Here is a 22,549-nt window from a genome sequence, read left to right on the forward strand (position 1 = left end):
TCACACTATGAAAAAGTACATACAGAGGTAAAGGATCTGGGAAAATATGCTTTTAGAACAACCTGTGGATAAGCTTTTGAAATGCATTCCTGTGATGCCAAAGGTAGACGTACCATAGGATAAAGACTGTGTTTTATGTGATCAGTGGGATTTTCTTTAATTCAGTGTGCATCCATGCCCATTCACCTTAGAGAAACATATGATTACAGAATGAGAACTCTAAGGGCACACATGATAATGTACTGATTAGAATGTTGTAGGCAGGTAAATAAATTATTACCCTTCCCATCCATATTCAAGAGACCTCGGGTTTCCATTAAGAACTCCCTCCAGATGCCACTCCTTCCTGAATTCAGGTCTAGACATACCAGTGAACATATCCTTTATAAAAACTCTCTAATTATGCAAATTCATTTCTAGAAATTTGCTGGAAAGTGTCAGGAATCATAATTTCCTAGGACACTCCACTACCATTTAACAAAGAACTGCCTTTGGTAACTATGGTTAAGTTTTTACAGCAATTTATTAAATTTCATGATTAAGGAAAAAACTCTTAAATACACCATGGATAATTATGTACCACAAATAATAACTTGCCACTTAGACTAAATCTTTTAGTATATTTAGTTCTAATTAAAAGACAGCTAAGTTGATTTGACTTATTTATTTATTTAATACAGTCAGGCTTCCTGGCTTGTGTAATTGATTGTAGAGCTTATACTAATGTTGTATACATTTTTGAAAACACAGAAAGTGAAAACAAAACTGGGCTTGTACAAGTGTTGAATGCACTTTGAATTAAGAATCCTTGGCTTGCTCAACAGCTTACTAAAAGCATAAGGATATTGTTCTACAAATCACACTTCTTATTCACGTAAGCATTATTCATGGGAATTGTTATGGTCTCCTAATATGTTCTTCCTTATGCTTTATAGATAATCCATTTTTAAAAACATGTTTTTCATACTCAGATAGCTAGACCCTACTTGGTCATACTGAATGAAAATCATTCCCTAGAAAATCAATTTTACTTACAGTACCAATGCCAAAAACTCAAACAAACAAAGCTATTCAGTTGGTAGTCTTGTAACTTAATTAACTCAAGGAGATTTCATAGAGTGAACACAATCACTTTTGTATGTAGCATACAGAAAGTGAATCTGAATAGAAATTCTACTTTTCCCCCCAACAATATATTCCTTAGACTGTTCTAGCAGTATCTTACCTATAATCTTTCAGTTCCTTTGAGATTATGTTCTATGTTATCAATCTTTTAAAAGAGAGCATAAAACAGTTAAGATTTAAGCTCAATGTAATTTACTTAAAGTTTTAAAAAGGGACACTATTTCAAAAATTATTTTCCCTAATGTGAACAAAACCTATCAACTGATTTCAAAATATTAATCACATTTTGAAACTCTAATATTTTATTTACAATTATTTTTAGGAATATTTTTGCTAGATAATATTATAGAATCTTATTATTAAAAATATTGAGTGAGCCAAAGAAATACAAAGATTGAATTGAAATGACAAAAAAGAGTAGAACATTGTCATTACCTTATATATTGAATTGTAGGAGTATAAACATAATTTTTAAAATGATAAGAATCTTTTTCTGCTGTGATGTTTTATTTCCCCAAATATGACTTGTTTCTTGAATAACTTACAAGTTTAATGGGCTCAGTAATGGACACTATGTTTTTTTTCATTTTTGTTTTCTTAATCCTTTCTCAGTTTTTATTTATGATTTTATTTCTTTTTCTTCTGAACCAACCTCTCCAAATGCTGTAAATAAAATAAGGATATTAGCACATTTTTTAATAAATGATATAATAGTTGGAACAATTTGCCTGGAATGTTTGGATATGGCCTACCAAACATTGGTAGTGGAGTAGACCATTCCATAATGGTTGGAAGAAAGAAACACAGTCTTTGGTCAAGGTAAAAGCAGTTGCAAAATGACTGAAGTATTGTGACATTAGAGCACAAAGACTAGGAAGAAATATGCAGAATCCAATTTTATGGCATTGAAACACCAATAAGAACCACTGTCCTACAAAAAAGGAAACATACGGAACTAATTCAGAGTAGAATTAGACTCATTAGGTCAATGAATTTTAATCAAATGATGAATTACTTTGGAGTAAGAATTTCCTACAACCTCATCAAGCTATAAAAAGTAAGGAGGTTATACAAAATTAGGTTAAATGCTTAAATTAATCTTAGGGAAAGGGCATAAAAACAACCCTCTGACAGAGTACCAACTTTTTAGAACCCTAAGAATGACTACCAATGAGGCTGCCCTACTTCTCCTCATGTTTGTGACAAACTGCCTTATATATCTTCAGCTCTATTGCAATGTTCACAATTATTAGCCAAATTTCAGTCCTCTGAGAAGAAATCCACAAAAAATAAATAAAAAATGGAGTTAAGGTAGTAAATTAAACTCTTGTTAGTAATATATTTGTCTGTTCAGTTTAGAAATAATCAGTTTATTATTTTCTAGTGCAATGTCTTTTCATATTTAAGGATTTTTACAAACACAGCCAGTCAAATGAAAATCAATGACAAGTGCTTAAAAAAAAAAAAAAAAAGGAACTTACAAATTGGAGCCTAACACTCTATGATTTTAAGATGTTTTATTACACTGATTTGTTTACATTTGTGATTTTAACTTCAATGTGTAAGAGATTACAACATTTTAAACAACTTTGGAAAATTTCAAATAATTTAAGACACAATAGGGTTTTAGATTAACTTCTTGAGTTTTCTGATTGTTTAGGCAACTGACAGATTGGTTAGTGAAATAATACAAAAGAATTGAATAAAAAACTCAGACTGATGGAGATTACTGTTGTAACCTGGAGCCAAGTCTTACCTATGACTCAAAGGATACAGCCTATCAGAAAATGCAAGTCAGTCTTCCCTTGAGAAGTCTGAGATCATCAAAGCAGCATGACATAAGCCCAAGCTTGGATGTAATAATAATTTTAAAAAGTTACTGGAGAAGAAAAGGAAAAATGAAGGGGGGCGGTATTGGAGTGGGAGACAAACCATGAGAGACTATGGACTCCAGAAAACAAACTGAGGGTTTTAGAATGGAGGGGTGTGGGGTGGGGTGTGGGGGGTCTTTTAGAGCTTGCCTAGTGATGGATATTAAGGAGGGCACAGATTGCATGGAGTACTGGGTGTTATACACAAACAATGAATCATGGAACACTACATCAAAAACTAATGATGTACTCTATGGTGACTAACATAGTAAAGAAAAAAAAAAATATTCTATTTACTAGGAGGTTGTCTAATCACCCTCTTTACAAGAGACCAATGGCTTACGGGTTCTGGGCTTCATGTTAACACTGTCCTTCTTGAGTTATTTATCACACACTGATTAGTAATTCTCTAAAATGTTTGAATTACATTAATAAATTCAATAAATCAATTTCCTATATCCAAAAACTGTTCAAGTTATTGGACATATATCAGTATAAAAACAAAAACAAAGTAATCTCTCTGTCCTCATGGAGCTAATATACAGTGAGTGGAGGGATGAGGAAACAATAAGAAAATAAACAAATGAATTATAATGGGTAGTTCCTTTGGAAAATTTTAGGCATTATAAATAATATCAGAAGTTTGGGCTATGGTTGACAACACACCTCGCTTATCACTTTAATTAATATTTCAAAAATTTTTGAGTAAAGGCCTGACAGAGTTGTAGGTTTTGGTCATGTGAAAATCTAGAGACAGAATGTTCTGGTAGGACAACATGCAGATGTCTGTACCTGGTGTGTTCAGATTGGCCTTGGGGCAGGAGCAGAGTGAATGAGAGAAAGCACAGATACTATTTGGAAAGTAATAAGGCACCAGATCATTTAAGGGTTTTTTGTTTGTTTGTTTTGTTTTGTTTTGTTTTGTTTTCCAGGCCATTGAAAGGCTGTTATTCTGATAGAAATGGGAAATCATTATAAATTTAGGAAGAAAAAGTGTCATGATCTGATTTTACTGTTCAAAGAATCATGTCAACTGTTTTGCAGTGATAAGGGTTAATTAGGGACAAGATAAAAGCAGAAACAGTAGTCAGAAGACCATAGCAATAATCCAGATAAAATATTATGGTAGCTTAGAGCAGTATGGTTGTAATGGATAAGATGATATGTTGTCAGATTCTAGATTTTACTTTAAAATATTCTCTAGCAATATTTTCAACTCCCTCAAATAAGAGGGACTAGCTTCCAGATCTCTTACTTTACAGTTCCAGCAGAGCAGGACTGGAACTGCTCACCTTTATTTTACAGTTATATAATATATACTTCACTACACTTACTTCATCTACCTCCCCCGGTTTGGCCCTTTCCTTGTTAAAGTGTCTTGAAACAAATCTTAGATATCATCAGATTTCAAATTATGATACTTGAGTATCCATCTCCAAAAACATGATTATTTCCTTTATATAATATTGTACATCTAACATTTATGATGACTTAATAGCATCTAACATAATAAATATTCTAACTTCCCTAATTTATTAAAAATGTGTTTTTTATGATTTTTCAAATCAAGATCTAATAAATAACTCATTCCATTTGGTTGGTATATGCTTGAACTATTTATAAATCTGGTATCTCCCCTTCTTTTTATCCCATCATTGTCTTGTTTAGAATGTGTCAGTTGTCTTTTAGAGCTTGCCATAGTTTTTATTCTCCTATTGCTTTCCTTTAGCATTGTTTAACCTGTCCTTTTTTACATAAAAAATAGATTTATTGGGGGATGCCTGGGTGGCTCAGGGGGTTGAGCCTCTGCCTTCAGCTCAGGTCATGATCTCAGGGTCCTGGGATCAAACCCCGCATCAGACTCTCTGCCAGCAGGGGAGCCTGCTTCCTCCTCTCTCTCTGCCTGCCTCTCTGCCTACTTGTGATCTCTGTCAAATAAATAAATAAAATCTTCTAAAAAAATAGATTTATTGGTATTATTGAATTTAAGTTTATTTTTTATAGCAGTAAAATTTCATAGGTAGTGATCTCTGTATATTTCTATAGGAACAACCAACAAGATTTTTTGGTGATTTGTGGAGTGGAAGAGAGTAATTACAAAGGAATACAGATTTTTTTGGTCGGAGCAACAGCAAAAATAAAGTTGTTGTCAAAGGAGATGGAGAAGACTGTTTAGTTAAGCAGGGTAGGGATGACAATCAGGAGTGTAGTTTTGATGTGTTAAGTCTGAGATTTGATATAATGATACTGTGTAGACAATTGGACAAATAAGATGAGAGAGAAACAAAGATAATCATTCAGAAAATATAAATAGGAAGTTGTCAGTATATTAATGTCATTTAAAGTTTTTGTAAATTTCTGTTCTATGACACTCTTGGGTTCTTCCTTCTTTTATAGAAACCCCCCCTCCCCTTGATATTTCTTGTAGTGCCAGCTTGGTGGTCACATACTCTTTTAAGCCTTGCCAGTCTTGGAAGCTCTTTTTCTCTCTATCCATTTTGAATGTCAGCCTTGCTGGATAAAGTATTCTTGGCTGCATGTTCTTCTCATTTAGTGCCCTGAATATGTCTTGCCATCCCTTTATGGCTTACCAGGTTTCTGTGGACAGGTCTGACGTTATTCTGATGGACCTTCCTCTACATGAAGAATCTCTTCCCTAGATGCTCTCAAGACCTCCTGCCTAAAAGTATGATTCATCTGTTTCATAATCAGGTGTCTCTAGGTCTTTCTAGATTCTATGATCTTGTGGGGGGGGTGGGGTGGGTGGTAAGTAATATTTCTCTCTCTAGGACACAAACGCTGGTTCCAGTCCCCAGATTGGGAAATTTTCCATGGAGAATTTGTTCAACTATATCTTCTAGTCTTCTTTCTTTCTCCTCCCCCTCAGGGATCCCAATAATTCTGATGTTGGAACGTTTCATGGCGTCATTTATTTCCCTAATTCCGCTTTCATGGTTTCGAAGCTGTTTGTTCCAGGACTCCTCCTGACCCCTTTTCTCTATCAGTTTGTCCTCTAGATCACTAATTCTATCTTCTGCCTCACTTACCCTAGTTCTTCACTGAAGTCTAGATGAGAGCAGTAAAGGAGTGAGTATAAAGAAATACTGAACATTTTGCAAAGATGACTCTGATACTTAAAAATTTAGGGAGAAGCAAATACCCAAATAAGGCTGAGAAGAAAGGTTGCCTGGGTGGCTCAGTCCGTTAAGTGTCTGACTCTTGATTTTAGCTCAGGTCATATCTCAGGCTTGTGAGATGGACCCCTCTGGTAGGATCTGTGCTCAGCAGGGAATTTGCTTGATATTCTCTCCCTCTCCTTCTGTCCCCCTACCAATAAGTAAATGAATCTTTTTTTTAAAAAAGATTTTCAATGGGACACTCACATGACTCAATCAGGAGTCTGCTTCTCCTTCTCTCTCCCTTCCTGCCACCCCAAATTGCACTCTGTCTCAAATAAATAAATAAAATCTTTTTTAAAAAATAAAAGACTGAGAAGAAACAAGTACAGAAAGCATTTTCAAGTAGTTTATTTTTCAAAGTCAGTTAGGAAAATGGAGGAAGACTGAGAGACAAAATTTTGGTAATAAAATAACACAATTTATGAGTGTTGAAAACAAGAAAATTCATGTTTTCTTCCTGTTAAAGCTCAGCATGTGCAACCTCTCCCTACTGTGACAAGTGACAAGACTCCTTCTTGTGGCTTCACTATTCCTAGGGCCCTGGAGTCCTTGCTTTCATCAGTGGTGATAATGGGAGCAGAAGACATTGCAAGTATAGACCAAAACCTGAAGTGACATACATGTATCAAGCCTGTTCTTATTCCACTTAAAAGAACTCTGTCTCGGTGCCTGGGTGGCTCAGTGGGTTGAGCCGCTGCCTTCGCCTCAGGTCATGAGCTCAGGGTCCTGGGATCGAGTCCCGCATCGGGCTCTTTGCTCAGCTGGGAGCCTGTTTCCTTCTCTCTCTCTGCCTGCCTCTCTGCCTACTTATAATCTCTCTCTGTCAAATAAATAAATAAAATCTTTAAAAAAAAAAAAAAAACTCTGTCACATGACCAAACCTACCTCAAAGGATGCTGAGAAATCTAATCTGGTCATGTAAGTAGCTGGAAAAGGAAACAAATTGGTGAACTACTAGATAATTTCTACTAAAGAGAGATTTTTGAAATGAAAGCAGCAGCAAGAGTTGTCTAGGGAAGTCAGAGACCAAATGGATCAGAAAAGCATCATATGACTGTAGGGAAACTTTAAGATTCCTCTTGAATTTTTCATCTTAAATTTGAAATAAATCTAATAATCATGGGTTTTTTTTCCTATTTATTTGTTTTTCTCTTTATTTTCTCGCCATAGTCAGTTGTTTATCTACACATGGAATAGTTAATGGGCTGTTCTTATGGCTACTATAATAAATTATGGGAATATATTCTATCCTAGTTTTGGAAGCCCACAGTCTGAAATCACTGTAATGGCAGGGTTGTTTCTTTCTTCCCAACTCAGTTGTGTTCTATGCCTCTATCTTGGCTTCTAAAAGTTGGTCAGTCCTTGGAGTTATTTGGCTTGCAGCAACACAGCTCCAGTATCAGCCTCCATCATGGTACTCTCTCTATGTGTCTGTGTATGTCTCTGTTTCCTCACCTTAAAAAGACACCAGGAATTGGAGTGTACTTGGCTGGCTCAGTTGGAGGAGCATGTGATTCTTGATCTCAGGATTAGAAGTCTGAGCCCCACAATGGATGTAGGGATTACTTAAAAATAAAATCTTAAAAAAAAAAAAAAAGAAAAAGAAAAAGAAAGACACAGGTCATTGAATTCAATGACCTCGCGTTAGGTGCGACCTCACACCTAATTCATTGTAACCTCATTTTAATTTAACTAATTACATCTTCAAAGATTCTACTTTCAAATAAACTCACATTCATAGGTACTAGGTGTTAGATGTTGAACATGCTTTTTTAAGGAGACACAATTTAGCTCAGTTACAGTTGTTTCGCACCATGATTATGTTTTGCAAATTAAAAACAACATTTGAGAGAAGAACAAGGGAGTTGTGAGTGTTACTAAGAAGTGATAATAATGATTGGCTCTGGGATTACAATTTAAGTATCAAAAAGAGAGAACATACATTGACGGTTGAGAGATTGTTAAAAAAAAAAAAAAAAGTGAATTTGAAGCCCTAACTTTTTTTTTTTTTTTAAGATTTTATTTATTTATTTGACAGAGAGAGATCACAAGTAGGCAGAGAGGCAGGCAGAGAGAGAGAGGAAGAAGCAGGCTCCTCACTGAGCAGAGAGCCCGACGCGGAACTCCATCCCAGGACCCTGAGATCATGACCTGTGGCGAAGGCAGCAGCTTAACCCACTGAGCCACCCAGGTGCCCCGAAGCCTTAGCTTTTTTAAAGAGTTCTTGAAGTTGGGGCACTAGTCATAGTTTATGGTAGTGGCTCATTGACACTAATGAAAGGGATTGCCCTTATCATTCGTGATCCTTCCCTAAGATCTACAAATCCAGAAGTGTCCTTCAGCTTCTTGCTTAAAAGGGCATGCAGTGTCTCTAAGGTTCCTATTCTGGCTCTCTGTCCTGAATGACCAACATCCCATTAACAGAAACATTTATGTATCCTTTGTCTCCAGAAGCTCAGAGAGACTAATTCCAGTATAGCATGTCAATAATTTAGCTTTAGTTTTCTCAGTTGTAAGTCTTACTGGTGATTATGTATCCCCACTCATAGAACAAATTTCAGGCATAAAAATAAGTTGCCATGGAAATCCAACTCACTTAGTTTGAAAAGAAAAAGGTTTCACTCCTATTTGTTCCAAGGGTGGGGGATGCTATTGAATCAGCATTGTAATAGCTTTTTTTCTAGAAAATGTCTTATATCTTCATCTTTATGCTGTCCAAAGTCAAATCCCTTTTCATATACTAAATCTGTTAGAGGAGACAAGACCAACCAGACTGACTTTCTAACATTTTTTTATTATTATTTTTTATTTTTTAAAAGAATTTATTTATTTATTTGACAGAGAGAGACATAGTGAGAGAAGGAACACAAACAGGGGGAGTGGAAGAGGGAGAAGCAGGCCTCCTGCTGGACAGGGAACCAATGTGGGGCTTGATCCCAGGACCCTGGGATCTTGACCTGAGCCAAAGGCTGATGCTTAATGACTGAGCTTTCCAGGCACCCCGAACATTCTTTTTTTTTTTTTTTTAAGAAAATATTTATTTATTTATTTATTTGAGAAAGAGAGAGAGCATGTGAGTGGGAGGAGGGGCAGAAAGAAAGAGAGTAAGAGAGAGAATCTTAAGCAGGCACCATGCCCAGAACTGGGGCTTGATCTCACAACACTGAGATCATGACCGGAACTGAAATCAAGAGTCGGGCACTTAACCAACTGAGCCTACGTTAGTTGCCCCTAACATTTTTTTTAAACTATTTCCAAGGATTAAGGGTCTTAATCTCACTTTAGTATCTGATGTCTGTCATAGAGGTTGTTATTTAAAAGGAGGTAAGGAATTTCCATTGAATATCTACTTTTAGTAGGTTTTGAAATTTATTATTCTAAAAAACAAGATATTAATTTCAAAATTCAGCTAGCTACAAAGAGTACCTGTCAGGACTGGAACCCAGCTTCAGAAGGAACATTTATGAGGCCTATCACAACTCCATAAGTCCCAAAGGTAAATAAGATACCAGTCTTGATAATAGGGTAAGAAAACTGAGATGCCTAGGACTCAAAATTAGAGAAGGTATTTACTTTCACTCTAAACTTAATTTTGTTTGTTATATATTTTCTAACTTAGGAATAAGTACAATCACCTTGCAGAAAGTAAAATTAGAAATATTGTTCAGGACACATTTTTATTACTTCCCCATCCAGTGAATTATGATGTTTAACTATTCGGATTTCCTGATCTCATTCATAAATGTACCTTTCTCTCGTTCGGCAGTATTTCAGCATGATTATTTCTTGTCTAGACTATATTAAATCATCTCTTAATTTATCTTCCTATATCCAAATCACTCTTCTAAAATTAACTATCCTCACTTTTACCTACTGCACTGATCTTTCTAAAATTCAAAACTAGTCCTTCTGTGCTTATCTTTAAATAACTTTTTTTGCCCAGTCAAGAAATAAAGTTCACATCACAATCTATTCCTGTTTCCTCTTCCACCTTATGTCTCTCAGCCTATCAGGGCAGTTCCCAAATGCACTATACAGCTTTGTTCATGAATGTCTTGGTTTTCATACTAGATACTCTCCTACCACTCAGTTCCCCGTGGAAAGGAACCCACTAATGTCTCAGAGTCAAGGTCAAGGATCATTTACTTGAAAATTTCCCCTTACTTTCCTCAGGCCCAGCCAAAACTATTTATTCCATAGCTTGCACGGATGTCTGACATGACATGCTTTATCACACTTATTCTAAAATTCGTAACTTCTTGAAAGTCAGCATATACCTGTTCTTTCTCTTTATTCAGAATTTTGATATAAATATTTAAAATACAACAGTTTTCCAGTACATTATGTTAGATAAATACATATGATATAATACTTTATAAGCTATGAAAACAAATCATTCCATTTATTTAAAAAAAAAACACACAAGTCATTGTTCACTGTCTCAGAATTTCCTATAAACACCTGATACAAACTCTGACCTTTTAAAGTTATGAGTAGATGAACATGCTACATTAATATAAATTCTTTCTTCCTGAAAATGGCTAGATGTTGTCAATCCTATCTTCAACCCCCAGGTCCTTTTAGCACCTTAAAATTAATCTCTCACTCCAGTCCCAGGAGGTGTCCTCACTCTGAAGTATTGCCCTCTGGGATGCGATGGAAGTCTCACATCCAAAATTAATTCTGCTTCTGACTCAGCTAAGTTGTAGGCTAACATTTTTCCCAATGAAAGCTGTAAACCCAGCTCCCAAGATAGGTTCAAAGACTAACTAAAATTGTTTTCTTTTTAATTCATCTCCTCTGTGTCTACATAAATTCTATAGAGAGCATCAGTTCAGCTAAAATCATAACTTCTAAATTATATATAATTTCATAATTTCAACCCAGAGTGGAAATTACAGAGAATGCTGTTGGCTTTTTATATGCGGAGCCTGCCCTATTCCAATTCTGTCACCCTACATCTCAGTAACATGTGCCTAAAACAATCAAAACTGAAGATATGTGGCTAACATTTATTGCTGAACAACTTACAGTCAAATTAACCTGAAACATTTAATTATACAGATGTAACAGTTTCTCTATTTCAAGGTAATCAGGAATAAATGGTAAGCTGTTCTAGGAAATGACAATGATTCTATTTTTTGACATTTTTTCAGTATTGTACTGCTCTCTTATCTATAATTAACATCTGTAACAGAAATTCCTTGGAGAAGTACAGCATTTAGTTATAATCCAAATGATTAAACATCAACTCATATTACACAGATAGAGATAAACACACACACATATTGAAAGGTAAAGCCAGAGTCTGACTCCATGAAGTTGAATTGGCCCTGTTCTGACAGGTTTAGAATAGTACCAGGGAAGCAGACAAAACAGAGTTTGAAATACACTTTTTTAAATTTTTTTAAAGGAAATGTACATTGTGTTTGGCAAAGGCATGTATTTCTGTTTGACAGAAGCCTGCTGAATATAGTTGGTAGTAAAGGTGCAAGTCTGAACCCAGAGGAAGCCAACTTCATGAAAGACTATTTTTAGGTGAAAGAAACATGGGTTTGTTTCAAGTAGAAGAAAATGAGGGAGATATGAAAGAGTAGCAAAGAATGGTTGAGGAAATAGAGTAGAATAATGGAATTAAAAAGACATTAGAGGCACTAGCCAAAAGTTGAAGGCAAGCCTTAAAAAGGAATAAAGAGGTGAAGATTAAAAGGGAAAAAAAAAATCTTCTAAACAATGACTACCTAATATGAATGCCACTCTGCCATATATATATATAGATATATCTATATATATATATATATATATATCTCAAAATGATTAAAAAAAAAATTCCCCTCCTTTTCTCCTATATACAGGGGAGGGCATTCAAATAATCAAGTATAAGGTGTCTACTGGTGGGAGTGTGGCAGAAGTACAGAGAGGATGAGCTTCCACCAGCATCTAGAGTCCATGGAAGGGGGTCATACCTCTTTCTTTGCGGACCACTTTGCCTCAGAACTTACAGGATGGAGGCTGACATGATGCCCTCCCTGAATCAGGACAGCTTCACAGATAATATGTAATGCAGAATATCATGAAGTGAGAAGCAGAATGTACTGAGACACTTCTTTCCCTTTTAAATTTGATGTATTTTTTACAGCATCATCTACTTCTCAAGATAAGCAAATCATTTTTAAAAATAAAAATGTCAAACAGTTTTTTAAGCTTTTTATTTTCCTTCCTCTCTTTGATGCAAATTTGTGCTATAAAATAGCACTCCATTCCCATTAAATAATTTTAAAAGAACTTTCACAGAAAAGTAGACATATAATTTAATAGAGAAAATTTATTTAAAATATTGTATATATTTTTCTAAAGAATAGATGTTACAAAATAGAAAAAAAAAGTCACCACCTTCTCTTAATATGAAAGAGGCACTAGATAAATCAAGAAGTGATTTTCAAAGATAAATACAACATCCTTCTTCATAATATATGTATAGATTTTACTTTTAGCAATATATATTCATAATATTAAGATAAGATAAAGTTCTTATTTTAAGAAAGAATAAAAAAGTGGACTTAAAAATTCCTTTCTGCCTGTATTGAGAAGTTTGGACTAAAGATGTGAGATAAAGCTGCCTAAATCATAAATGGTTCAGTTGAAACCATTTTCTCCTGGATGTATATTTTTAGACATGGTAAGAATTTATATTAAAACAAGTTGTGAACAAACTTGTGTAAATGTCCCTAAGTGATTGAAATACCATTTACTTTACCATAGACTGGAATGACAGTGTAAAATGAATAAACAATAAAGTGTTATATTTTAAATCTGATACATGTCAGATTAAAATATGCAGAGAAATGGCATATTATTTTTATAAAAAAGAATGGCATAGTACTTTTTAAAATGATACCTGGTACATATGAACTTAGCAAAATTAGTAGAAGTCGGATGAGATAGAGCTTGATTAATTTTCCACTTAAAAGTTATTCAAATAGAAAATTATACTCAAACACTTACCAATTAAGATACAAATGTCATATTGAATAATCACTCATATGCTTCTAAATTAATTACTTAAAAAACTGTTATATAAAATGGATTTTAGCTATATAAAATAATTAAGTGGAACAATCTGACACATTAAACATTTCAGGCACAAATAATAATATTTAATAGAGAGAATTTTATTTATTTATTTTTATGAGAGAGAGAGAATGAGCAGGAAGAGGAGTAGGAGAGGACTGAGGTGGGGCTTGATCTCAGGGCCTGGAGTTTATGACCTGAGCCAAAACCTAACTTGGATGCTTAACAGACTGGTGCCCCAGAGAGGTTTTATTATGAATTGAAAAATGCATTATATCAGTTGTCAAAAAAGATAAACTTTCTGGATAATTGCTCAGCTTTTCATTTCATTTTTCCTCTGCAGACAAAACCAAAATGCTGAAATCTTCTCAAACATGTAAAACTACCACAAATTTTTCATTAACAAGTGTATTGACACTTGGAAAGGACGATTTGTTGAATGAACTCAAAACAATTTCTTTTTTTTTTTTTTTAAGATTTTATTTATTTATTTGACAGACAGAGATTGCAAGTAGGCAGAGAGGCAGGCAGAGAGAGAGGGGAAAGCAGGCTCCTTGCTGAGCAGAGAGCCCAATGCGGGGCTCGATCCCAGGACTCTGGGATCATGACCTGAGCCGAAGGCAGAGGCTTAACCCACTGAGCCACCCAGGCGCCCCTACAATTTCTAATCATTAAAATCCATATTTAAAAAATGTAGTCTGACATTATTTCACCTCACACACAGAAGCAAATTATAAGTCTATTAAGACCTTAATAAGGCAAAATCATAAAACATTTAGATTATAGTTTATGATTGAGAAAAGAAAACAAAGAAAAAAGACAAAAACAGGAAACTGTAAAGACACAAAAAATAAACAGAAAACCCTAAAAGACACAAAAACATAAGCCTTTAAATAAAAGACTGGCACATTTCAATAATATTTCAGTTCATCAGGATTCACTATGCAGAAACTGAAAAGATAGTCCATCAACTAGAAGCACATTTATTTTCCACTGTCAAAACTTTTCATCCTCAAAAATATGAAGAATTACTACTAAATTAGAGATTGAGGAGTGCACTTGCTGTGCACCGGATGTTGTAAGAAAGTGTTAAATAAGTATATGGTACAGCTGAAACTAATGTAACACTGTATATTAATTGAAATTAAAATGAAATCTTAAAAAATAAAAAAAATGCTACTAAATAATAACACAAAGATAACCAGTCAAACAGAAAAAGATAAGCAAAATCTCAAGACAGTCATTTGTAATCTGAAAAGCCTACAGTCTTCTGGAAATATAATAAAAATATCAATGTGGAACATGGAAATTAAAGACAAATAAATTACAGTCCTTTCAAACAAAATGTTTAAGTCTGATAACATCAGGGATTGATAAAGATTAGAACAATGAAAATCTTTTATGTTGCTGGAGAAAATCTATACTTTATAAGCATATTAGAAAATAATTTATTACTATTTGGTAAATCTAGATATTTGCCTAAGAAACACATTTCAGTGTTAAATATCTGCCTGAGAGAAGCCACTGGGCAAGTGAATCTGAAGACAGTTCAATAAATTTACAACAATGTTTATTATAACAAAAATTAGAATTAACCTAAGTAACTAGCAAGAGAATGAAAATATTTTTTCATTTATTCAAATATCTATCTGTATCTATCTATTTCACTTAGATAACATTCAAAGGTATATAAATCTATCCAGTTTAAGATTATATATTTATGTGGCATATTTTAAAAAGGAATTGAATAATTAATGTAAAATTTGGCAAAATTGTTTCCTCCTGAATAGGAGTGAGATGGGATCAGATTCATAGATGGTTTCCATTCTTCAAATTTTTCTCTGTGTGTGAATTCACCTGTTCATTTTACTTCTATTCTTTATCCAATATTAACTATAAATATTCTTTTGTATCTATTCGTATTTAGGTAAACAAAAACAGAACCCTCAAATTAAAAACTTTAAATAAAAAAGTACAATATAATATATAATACATAGATATGATCACTGTATCTGTCTATCATCTATCTATATAATTTTAACACACCAAACTAAGGATTACTTTTTCACCTAAATTTTAACCAATAAAAAATCTATCACAAGTAAGGGAGACATAATAAATAAATATAAGAACAAATCATTGAATGAAACTTTCTTACAGATTTAGGATTTCCCAATTCATGATTTAATTAAAAAAGAAAACATCCTAGGCAGAGGAAAATATAAATCTGTATGTGTCACTTAATCCAAATGTTTTAGATCATTTCCTGAGAGAAACATTTTACTTATGTTATATAGTCATTCTATAAATATTTATTGAGTCATTGTTGTGTATGAGGCACTAGTGATTTAACAATGACCAGCCATTCCAAATATTCTCAAACTATTATACTGTAGGATTAAACACTAGTCATGTATTGGACAGTTTCATTACAGTGCGGTTTAGTCACTGAAAGAAGAAAATTTAATTTTCTTGTAAAATACAAACAAATTTGGAAATTCACTTAATTTTATCTAGTAGAAATAATTTCTAAACCAATTAATGAGTTAGAAGCAGTATTTAACTAGATGAAAAATCAAGGGGGACTATTTGAAGAAATGTGCATATAATATTCAAAAGCTGTAACTGACAAAGAGAAGTATGTACATTGGAGAAACTAATTCAATTTGTCTGTAGAATGAGGGTAAAGGGAGCATTTGCAAAAGATGATGCTGAAGAAGTAAGGATTAATGAATATAAAATTTAGATAGTTACTAGTGTGTTTAAATTTTATTCTGAAGGTAGTAAAGATTCTTTGTAATTCTTTACATAATAGAAGTTCAGGAGCAAATTTGGCTTATAAATCACATTGTACATGTAGAGCCAAAGATGGTACAGTGAACATGGAAGGTAAGAGACAATTACTGTAATGGAAGGTAGTAGGTAAGAGATTATTGCTGTAACCCAAGCAACCTTATTGCAAACAAGAACAATGGGGGTGGCCAGAACAAGAAATTGGAAGATTAGGAAGATGTTTTAAATTTACAGGAGATTAAGAGAATATGGGGATGGTGAGCAAGAGAAAGCACTCCACAATATTGTCTTTCTGGCTTGAGTTAAGTATATGATTGTGGTTACATTCACTCTATAGAGATGGGACATTCCAGGAAAAGGATTGCTTAATAAAAATTTAAAGTTTTACAGGTAGAACATACAAATAAATATATCAGAAATAAATTAGCAATAGAAGTCTAGATTTCAAAACAGACATTAGAAATATTGACATTATAATAGGGTGGATAGAAGAAAAAGAATATGCAAAAAAAGATTAAGGAAGGACTACGTAACAAGGACTTACACTATAAAAGAGGGGTCATAGATGTGACAAAAAGTGTTTAGAAGGAAGAAGGACAATGATATCTAATGTTTTTAAGGACTCAAGGAAGGTAAGGATTTTGAAATCCCATCACACTGAAGTTGGTCTTGGAGAGAGAAATTTTAATAAATACCATAGGATTTCACTCATATGTGGAATTTAAGAACCAAAACAAATGAACATAGGAGATGGTGGGAAAACAAAAAAAAGAGAGAGAGGGAAGCAAACCATAAGAGACTCTTAACTATAGAGAACAAACCGAAGGTTGATGGAGGGAGGTGAGCAGGGGATGAGCTAGAACGGGTGATGGTATTAAAGAGGGCAGTCACGGTGATGATCACTGGGTGTGGTTTGTTAGTGATGAATCACCAAATTCTACTCCTGAAACCAATATTACCCTATATGTTAACTAATTAGAATGTAAACAAAAACTTGAAATAAAAAGTAAGAAAAGAAATACTCTTTAAATCGACCAAAAAAAATAATAAAGTGAATGAAGATTGAAGTCAAATCACAGTGAATGGAGAAGTGATCAAAAGTGATTTAGTGGCTTTAGACACCCCCACCCCACGCCAATTTAGACTTGTAAAGAGAACAATTCTTTTGCATTACTGGGGATTTTGGAACTGTAGAAGTTTCTTCTAAGAGACTTGAGCAGGATTTGAACACAAATTTGAAGTTTCCATGTGAGAGGCAGTTTGAAAATAGAGGGCAACTGGTGATGGATGGAAAGACATGTCTGTGAAGTCTTTATAGAATGAAGTCCTTAGCATAGATGAAAACCCAGTCTCTAACAGTAAAATAAATAAATAAATAAATAAATAAAGGAGGGAATAATTGATGTAGAATTTATTTGACCTCCTCTCTGTCTCTCTCATATTAGAGTATGTACGAGGTTTTCATATATCACAACTATCTAATTCTAGAATATTTTGTTCACCACAGACATTTTATAATCATTTATAGTCCTATAAATTTTATAATCACTTCTGATTTCTTCCCTTCACCCAGCAAGCACATGATCGACACTACTCTACTTTCTATCTCTATGAATTTGCCTATACTGAGTATTTCATAGAAATGAAACCTTTGATGTCTGATTTTTTTTTTCACTTAGCATAATGTCAAGGTTCACCTATGTTATGGCATGTATCAGTATTTCATTTTTAAATGGTCTTTGTTAGTTTGCTAGAGCTCTGATGGCAAAATGCTAAAGTTGAATGGCTGAAACAACAGAAATTAATTTTCTCACAATTCTGGAAGGTTGGAAGTCCAAGATGATGTGTCAGCAGAATTGGTTTCTCCTGAGGCCTTTCTCCTTGGCTTGCAGGTCAGGTAGTCTTCTCTTTCTGTGTCCTCATTTGGGGTTACTTGAAGGAAAATTTCATCTTCATGTAAGGACACCAGGGCTCACATTAATGATTTAATTTTAACTTGGTTATCTCTTTCAAGACATTGACTCCAAATACAGTCACATTTCCAAGGTATTGGTGGTTAGGACTTCAACATAAAAGGGGCCACAATTCATCATATAACATGGTCAATTACCATAATATTGTCTGAATAAACCACATTGCTTATCCATCAGGTGCATGGAGATGGTTTCTGTTCTTTACGTATATAATTACTGCTACTAAAAATATCTGAGGACAGTTTTTGCATTACATATTTTGTCACTTCACCTCTGGATGGAAATAATTTCCTGCTGCTCTATGTCTTGATAGATGCCTGGATAAGAGAAGGCTAACTCTCTCATATTGTGCTTTGCTTTTGATTTTTATTAAATTTAAATCTCTTAAAATTTAAAATTATGTTTCATCAAAATATCACATTTTAAACACACTTAAATGTACTTTTGATATAATTTAGGACAAAATAAAAATCAAAAAATCATGATCACATATATTAACTTTAACTTCATAGAAACTGACTTCATGCATCTGTAAGCTTTCTTAATAGTCTCTATATAGAATATTTTCTACTTAGTTATTGTCATTTTCATTTTATTTTAGATGATTTATTTAATTTATGTGGTATGTTGAAGTGACCCGCATGAAAACGTTGTAGGACTGTTAACACTATTTATAATAAGATACCACAATGTTAAGTGCCTATTAGCAGCTTAATAGCTACTTTAATGATATACTGACATTTTTAAAAAGTAAAATTATCATTTAATGTCAAAACGAGAACATATTCAAATATAATTTAGAGAGGTAGTGGGTTTAGTTTTCAGTTTAAAAAGACAATATTGTACTAGCCTTTGAATACCTTGTATTTTTCTAACATCTATAGGCTATATTAATTTACAGTAGGTCACTACAGAAAAGTGGACCATGTAAAATGCAAAAATATTTTTCAAATTGATTTATAAATATAAAATAAGAAAAACAAGTTAAAAAATTTTGTTAAGGTAATTACTTGAAACATAGAAGGCCCATAAATTTGTTTTTTATTTTTTCATGTCATTTAAGAAATAAATCTATACATCTACTTGTTCATATTTGTTACCAGTTTATAAATTATAAATGTTACTATGTAGATAAGGTAATTTAGATTGCTTATTCAAATTTTAGCTTTTCTTCCACTTATTTAAGTAAATTTAACTACAACCTTATATATTGCACAAAGATTATTTTGTGTCCTAATAATTTTAGACAATTTTAATAATTAGGTATCAAAATATAGGGACAGAGAAGTATTAAGAAACTCAATGAATATATGAAAATGATAGTTATATACGGGGTGTATTCTTGGGTCATATACTGAGACATACAAATGAGCATCTACCTCAGGGCATCTAGGGAATGTAACACTTGAGATAAGTTGTTAACAACTAGCATGGACTAAGCACAAAGGAAGAATGTTTGGTTATGTAAAAATTATAGATTGCACTCTGGAAATAGAGAAAACATTTGTATACTTGAGTGAGTTCATTTTGGCTAGAGCTGCGGCATGTTGGGAATGGTGGGAGTTGAGGCAGATAACTCATGAAAGGTTATGCCAAGCTATAGAGTAGAAAAATTAATCCTAAGTGAGAGTAATTAGATGATTTTTAAATGGGAAATGTCATAATGCAATCTGTATTGTTTTCTTGTTTTATCTAATCTATTTTCCCATTTATCCATCCACCCCTCCATTCATTCACTTATCTTTCTATCCATCCATTGACTTATCTACTTATTGATCTGTAACCAAATGCCCCCCTCATGCACACACCGTTAAGGAGGATATGAGGTAAAATTTGCAATTGAGAGCAAAAAATTAGTGACAACTTTGTAAAATAAACAATGGAGTTATTATTTTATAAGAAAGGGAATACACGGGGCGCCTGGGTGGCTCAGTGGGTTAAGCCACTGCCTTCGGCTCAGGTCATGGTCTCAGGGTCCTGGGATCGAGTCCCGCATCGGGCTCTCTGCTCAGCATGGAGCCTGCTTCCCTTTCTCTCTCTCTGCCTGCCTCTCCAACTACTTGTGATTTCTCTCTGTCAAATAAATAAATAAAATCTTAAAAAAAAAAAAAAAGAAAGGGAATTCACTTTTCTGTAGCTTCCTCAAGAATGAGAAATAAAACCAGTGGGTATATCTTGAAGCAAACTCTGCCTCTGGTGCTCGTAACTCTTTTCAATGACCACAAATATGTGAAACTTAATGAAGTATCCATTAATGAAAGGACAAGAAGCTTGCTATTAACTAATTCCAAATACAACAGAGGAGAAGGACAGCTATTTCCCTGATTTTCATGGGATTAGTCTTCAGAAAGTATCAGTCTCTAATGAGTGTCTGATAGTGGCTTTCTGTGGTATTCATCCCACTTGCTTTCCTCAGTTTTGTTATCACTTTAATTAATTAATTTGTTTACTTAAAAAATATTTATTTATTTGAGAGAAAGAGAGAGAGAGAGTACAGAAAAGAGAGGGAGAAGCAGACTCCCTATTGAGTAGGGAGCCTCACTCAGAGTTAGATTTCAGCACCCTGAGATCAAGACCTGAGTTGAAGGCAGACACTTACGTGCCCTTTGTTACCCCTTTTAAAAAAGAGAAAAGAAGCAAACTTTTACCTTCGGTCATCTCAAGATAGCCTTTAATAAATGATTGAAAAGTTCCAAGAACATTAGTAATATCACGGCAATCAGATAATGCAAGATTTATATATTACTCTGTGTAATAGTCAAAATGATGTATTACACGGGTACTGTAATTGAGGGGCATAAATATAGAGTTCTGGGAATGAGTTTAATTTGATCACATAATTTTAAATGATGCACATTAATAATTAATGTATTATGCTCAAATATAACTTGAGTTATATAAATTTCCACAGAAATGCCATACTAAATTATCATGATTAGCATTAGCTTAATAAATATCAAATAAATTATTGTCAGACCAATTACTTTTAAAGCATTTATGATTCATAAATACTGCATAGAGTATGTCAATAATTAATAAATATTTTAAAATAACAATTTCTTGGTGTAGTAGAGAGTTTCCACAGCAGACCACAATAATTCCTCTTTCCCTTTGTAATGTAACTTTACAGATTCTTCCATCAAATAATTGGATTTTATATTCTCAGTCCTTGAACCTGGGCTGGCTCTGTGACTTGTTTTGTCCAACGTAATGCAGCAACTTGACTCTGTAAATTTCTGAACCTTGCATATTTGCTCTTACCTTTGTGGAATGTTTCCCTGAAATCGAAAGGATTTTTACTCTTTTATACAAGAGGTTTAAAAGTCTGATGGAACAAATGTCAGTTGTTAGAAGAGCTAGCGTAATTGTAGTTGACGACTCAGCACAGGTGAGTTGTGAATAACCCAGGAGAGATGACCAGAAGTGCTTTTGAGCCCAATCTAATTGTTAAGAAATCACAAATAAACCGATAGAGTTGTTTAAAGTCTCTAAATTTTAACATTGTTTCATATTCAGCAATATAAATGACGGATTTGTGTAGCATTTAAATGATAATTTTCCATATTCATCTTTATTTTTTTAGATAATTTAATAGACAATTAAAGTATGGAAAGAAAATATCAGACAAAAATGAGATAATATAATAAACTATTTAGAACAGGTACTAATATTTGGGAGTATTACTATGTGCCAAGGATATTACTAAATGTGCTGGTTTATTTATTTATTTATTTATTTATTCATTCATTCATTCATTCATTTGAGGGAGAGAGACAGAGAGAGCTCAAGCAGGGGGAGTGGCAGAGGGAGAGGAAAAAGCATCTCCCCACTGAGCTGGAAGCCTGACATAGGGCTCTATCCCCGGACCTGGAGATTGTGACCTGAGCCAAAAGCAGATGCTCAACCATCTGAGTCACCAGTTGCCCCACTAAATGTGTTTTATATATATGCTGAATAATCCCATATGATATAAAATAAACATATAGATACAGTTATATATAATATGGAAAGCTACATTTAATTTACTTACTCAGAAATGAAGACACAGTAAATATGAATAAATTAACCAATGTCATAAAACCATCATTGAAAAATATGCCCAATTGTGTCTGATTTCAGAGGATACATTTTTCTTAGTAAACCAGAGCAATTTTTTCTTGGTATAACTTTATATAAAAATGATTTCTTACTCAATTAACTGATAAATATTGTGAAATAATAGGAAAAAATACATATTACTCTCCCCCCCCAGTTCCTGATACAAAGATCTTAAAACCCTTATAATTTCCTAAGTGATAAGAGTACTAGGAGTAGCTTTTATTCTAATATATGATCTTTAATCCTAGTTCCTGACAGTTTCTAAATTCCTTACTATTTCCTGGGTGATAGGAATGTCTTCTGTTCCAATGAGGTGACTCTTGAAATAATAATATTATTATGTTATTTTATCCAGGATGGACTGCTGGTTAGCTCCAGGATGGGGACTGCACCAGAAACATTAAGCCACTATTAGAAGTCCTGAACTTTCAGCCCTGCT

This window comes from Neovison vison, chromosome 1 (assembly GCF_020171115.1).
Source record: "Neovison vison isolate M4711 chromosome 1, ASM_NN_V1, whole genome shotgun sequence".
Lineage (NCBI taxonomy): Eukaryota > Metazoa > Chordata > Mammalia > Carnivora > Mustelidae > Neogale > Neogale vison.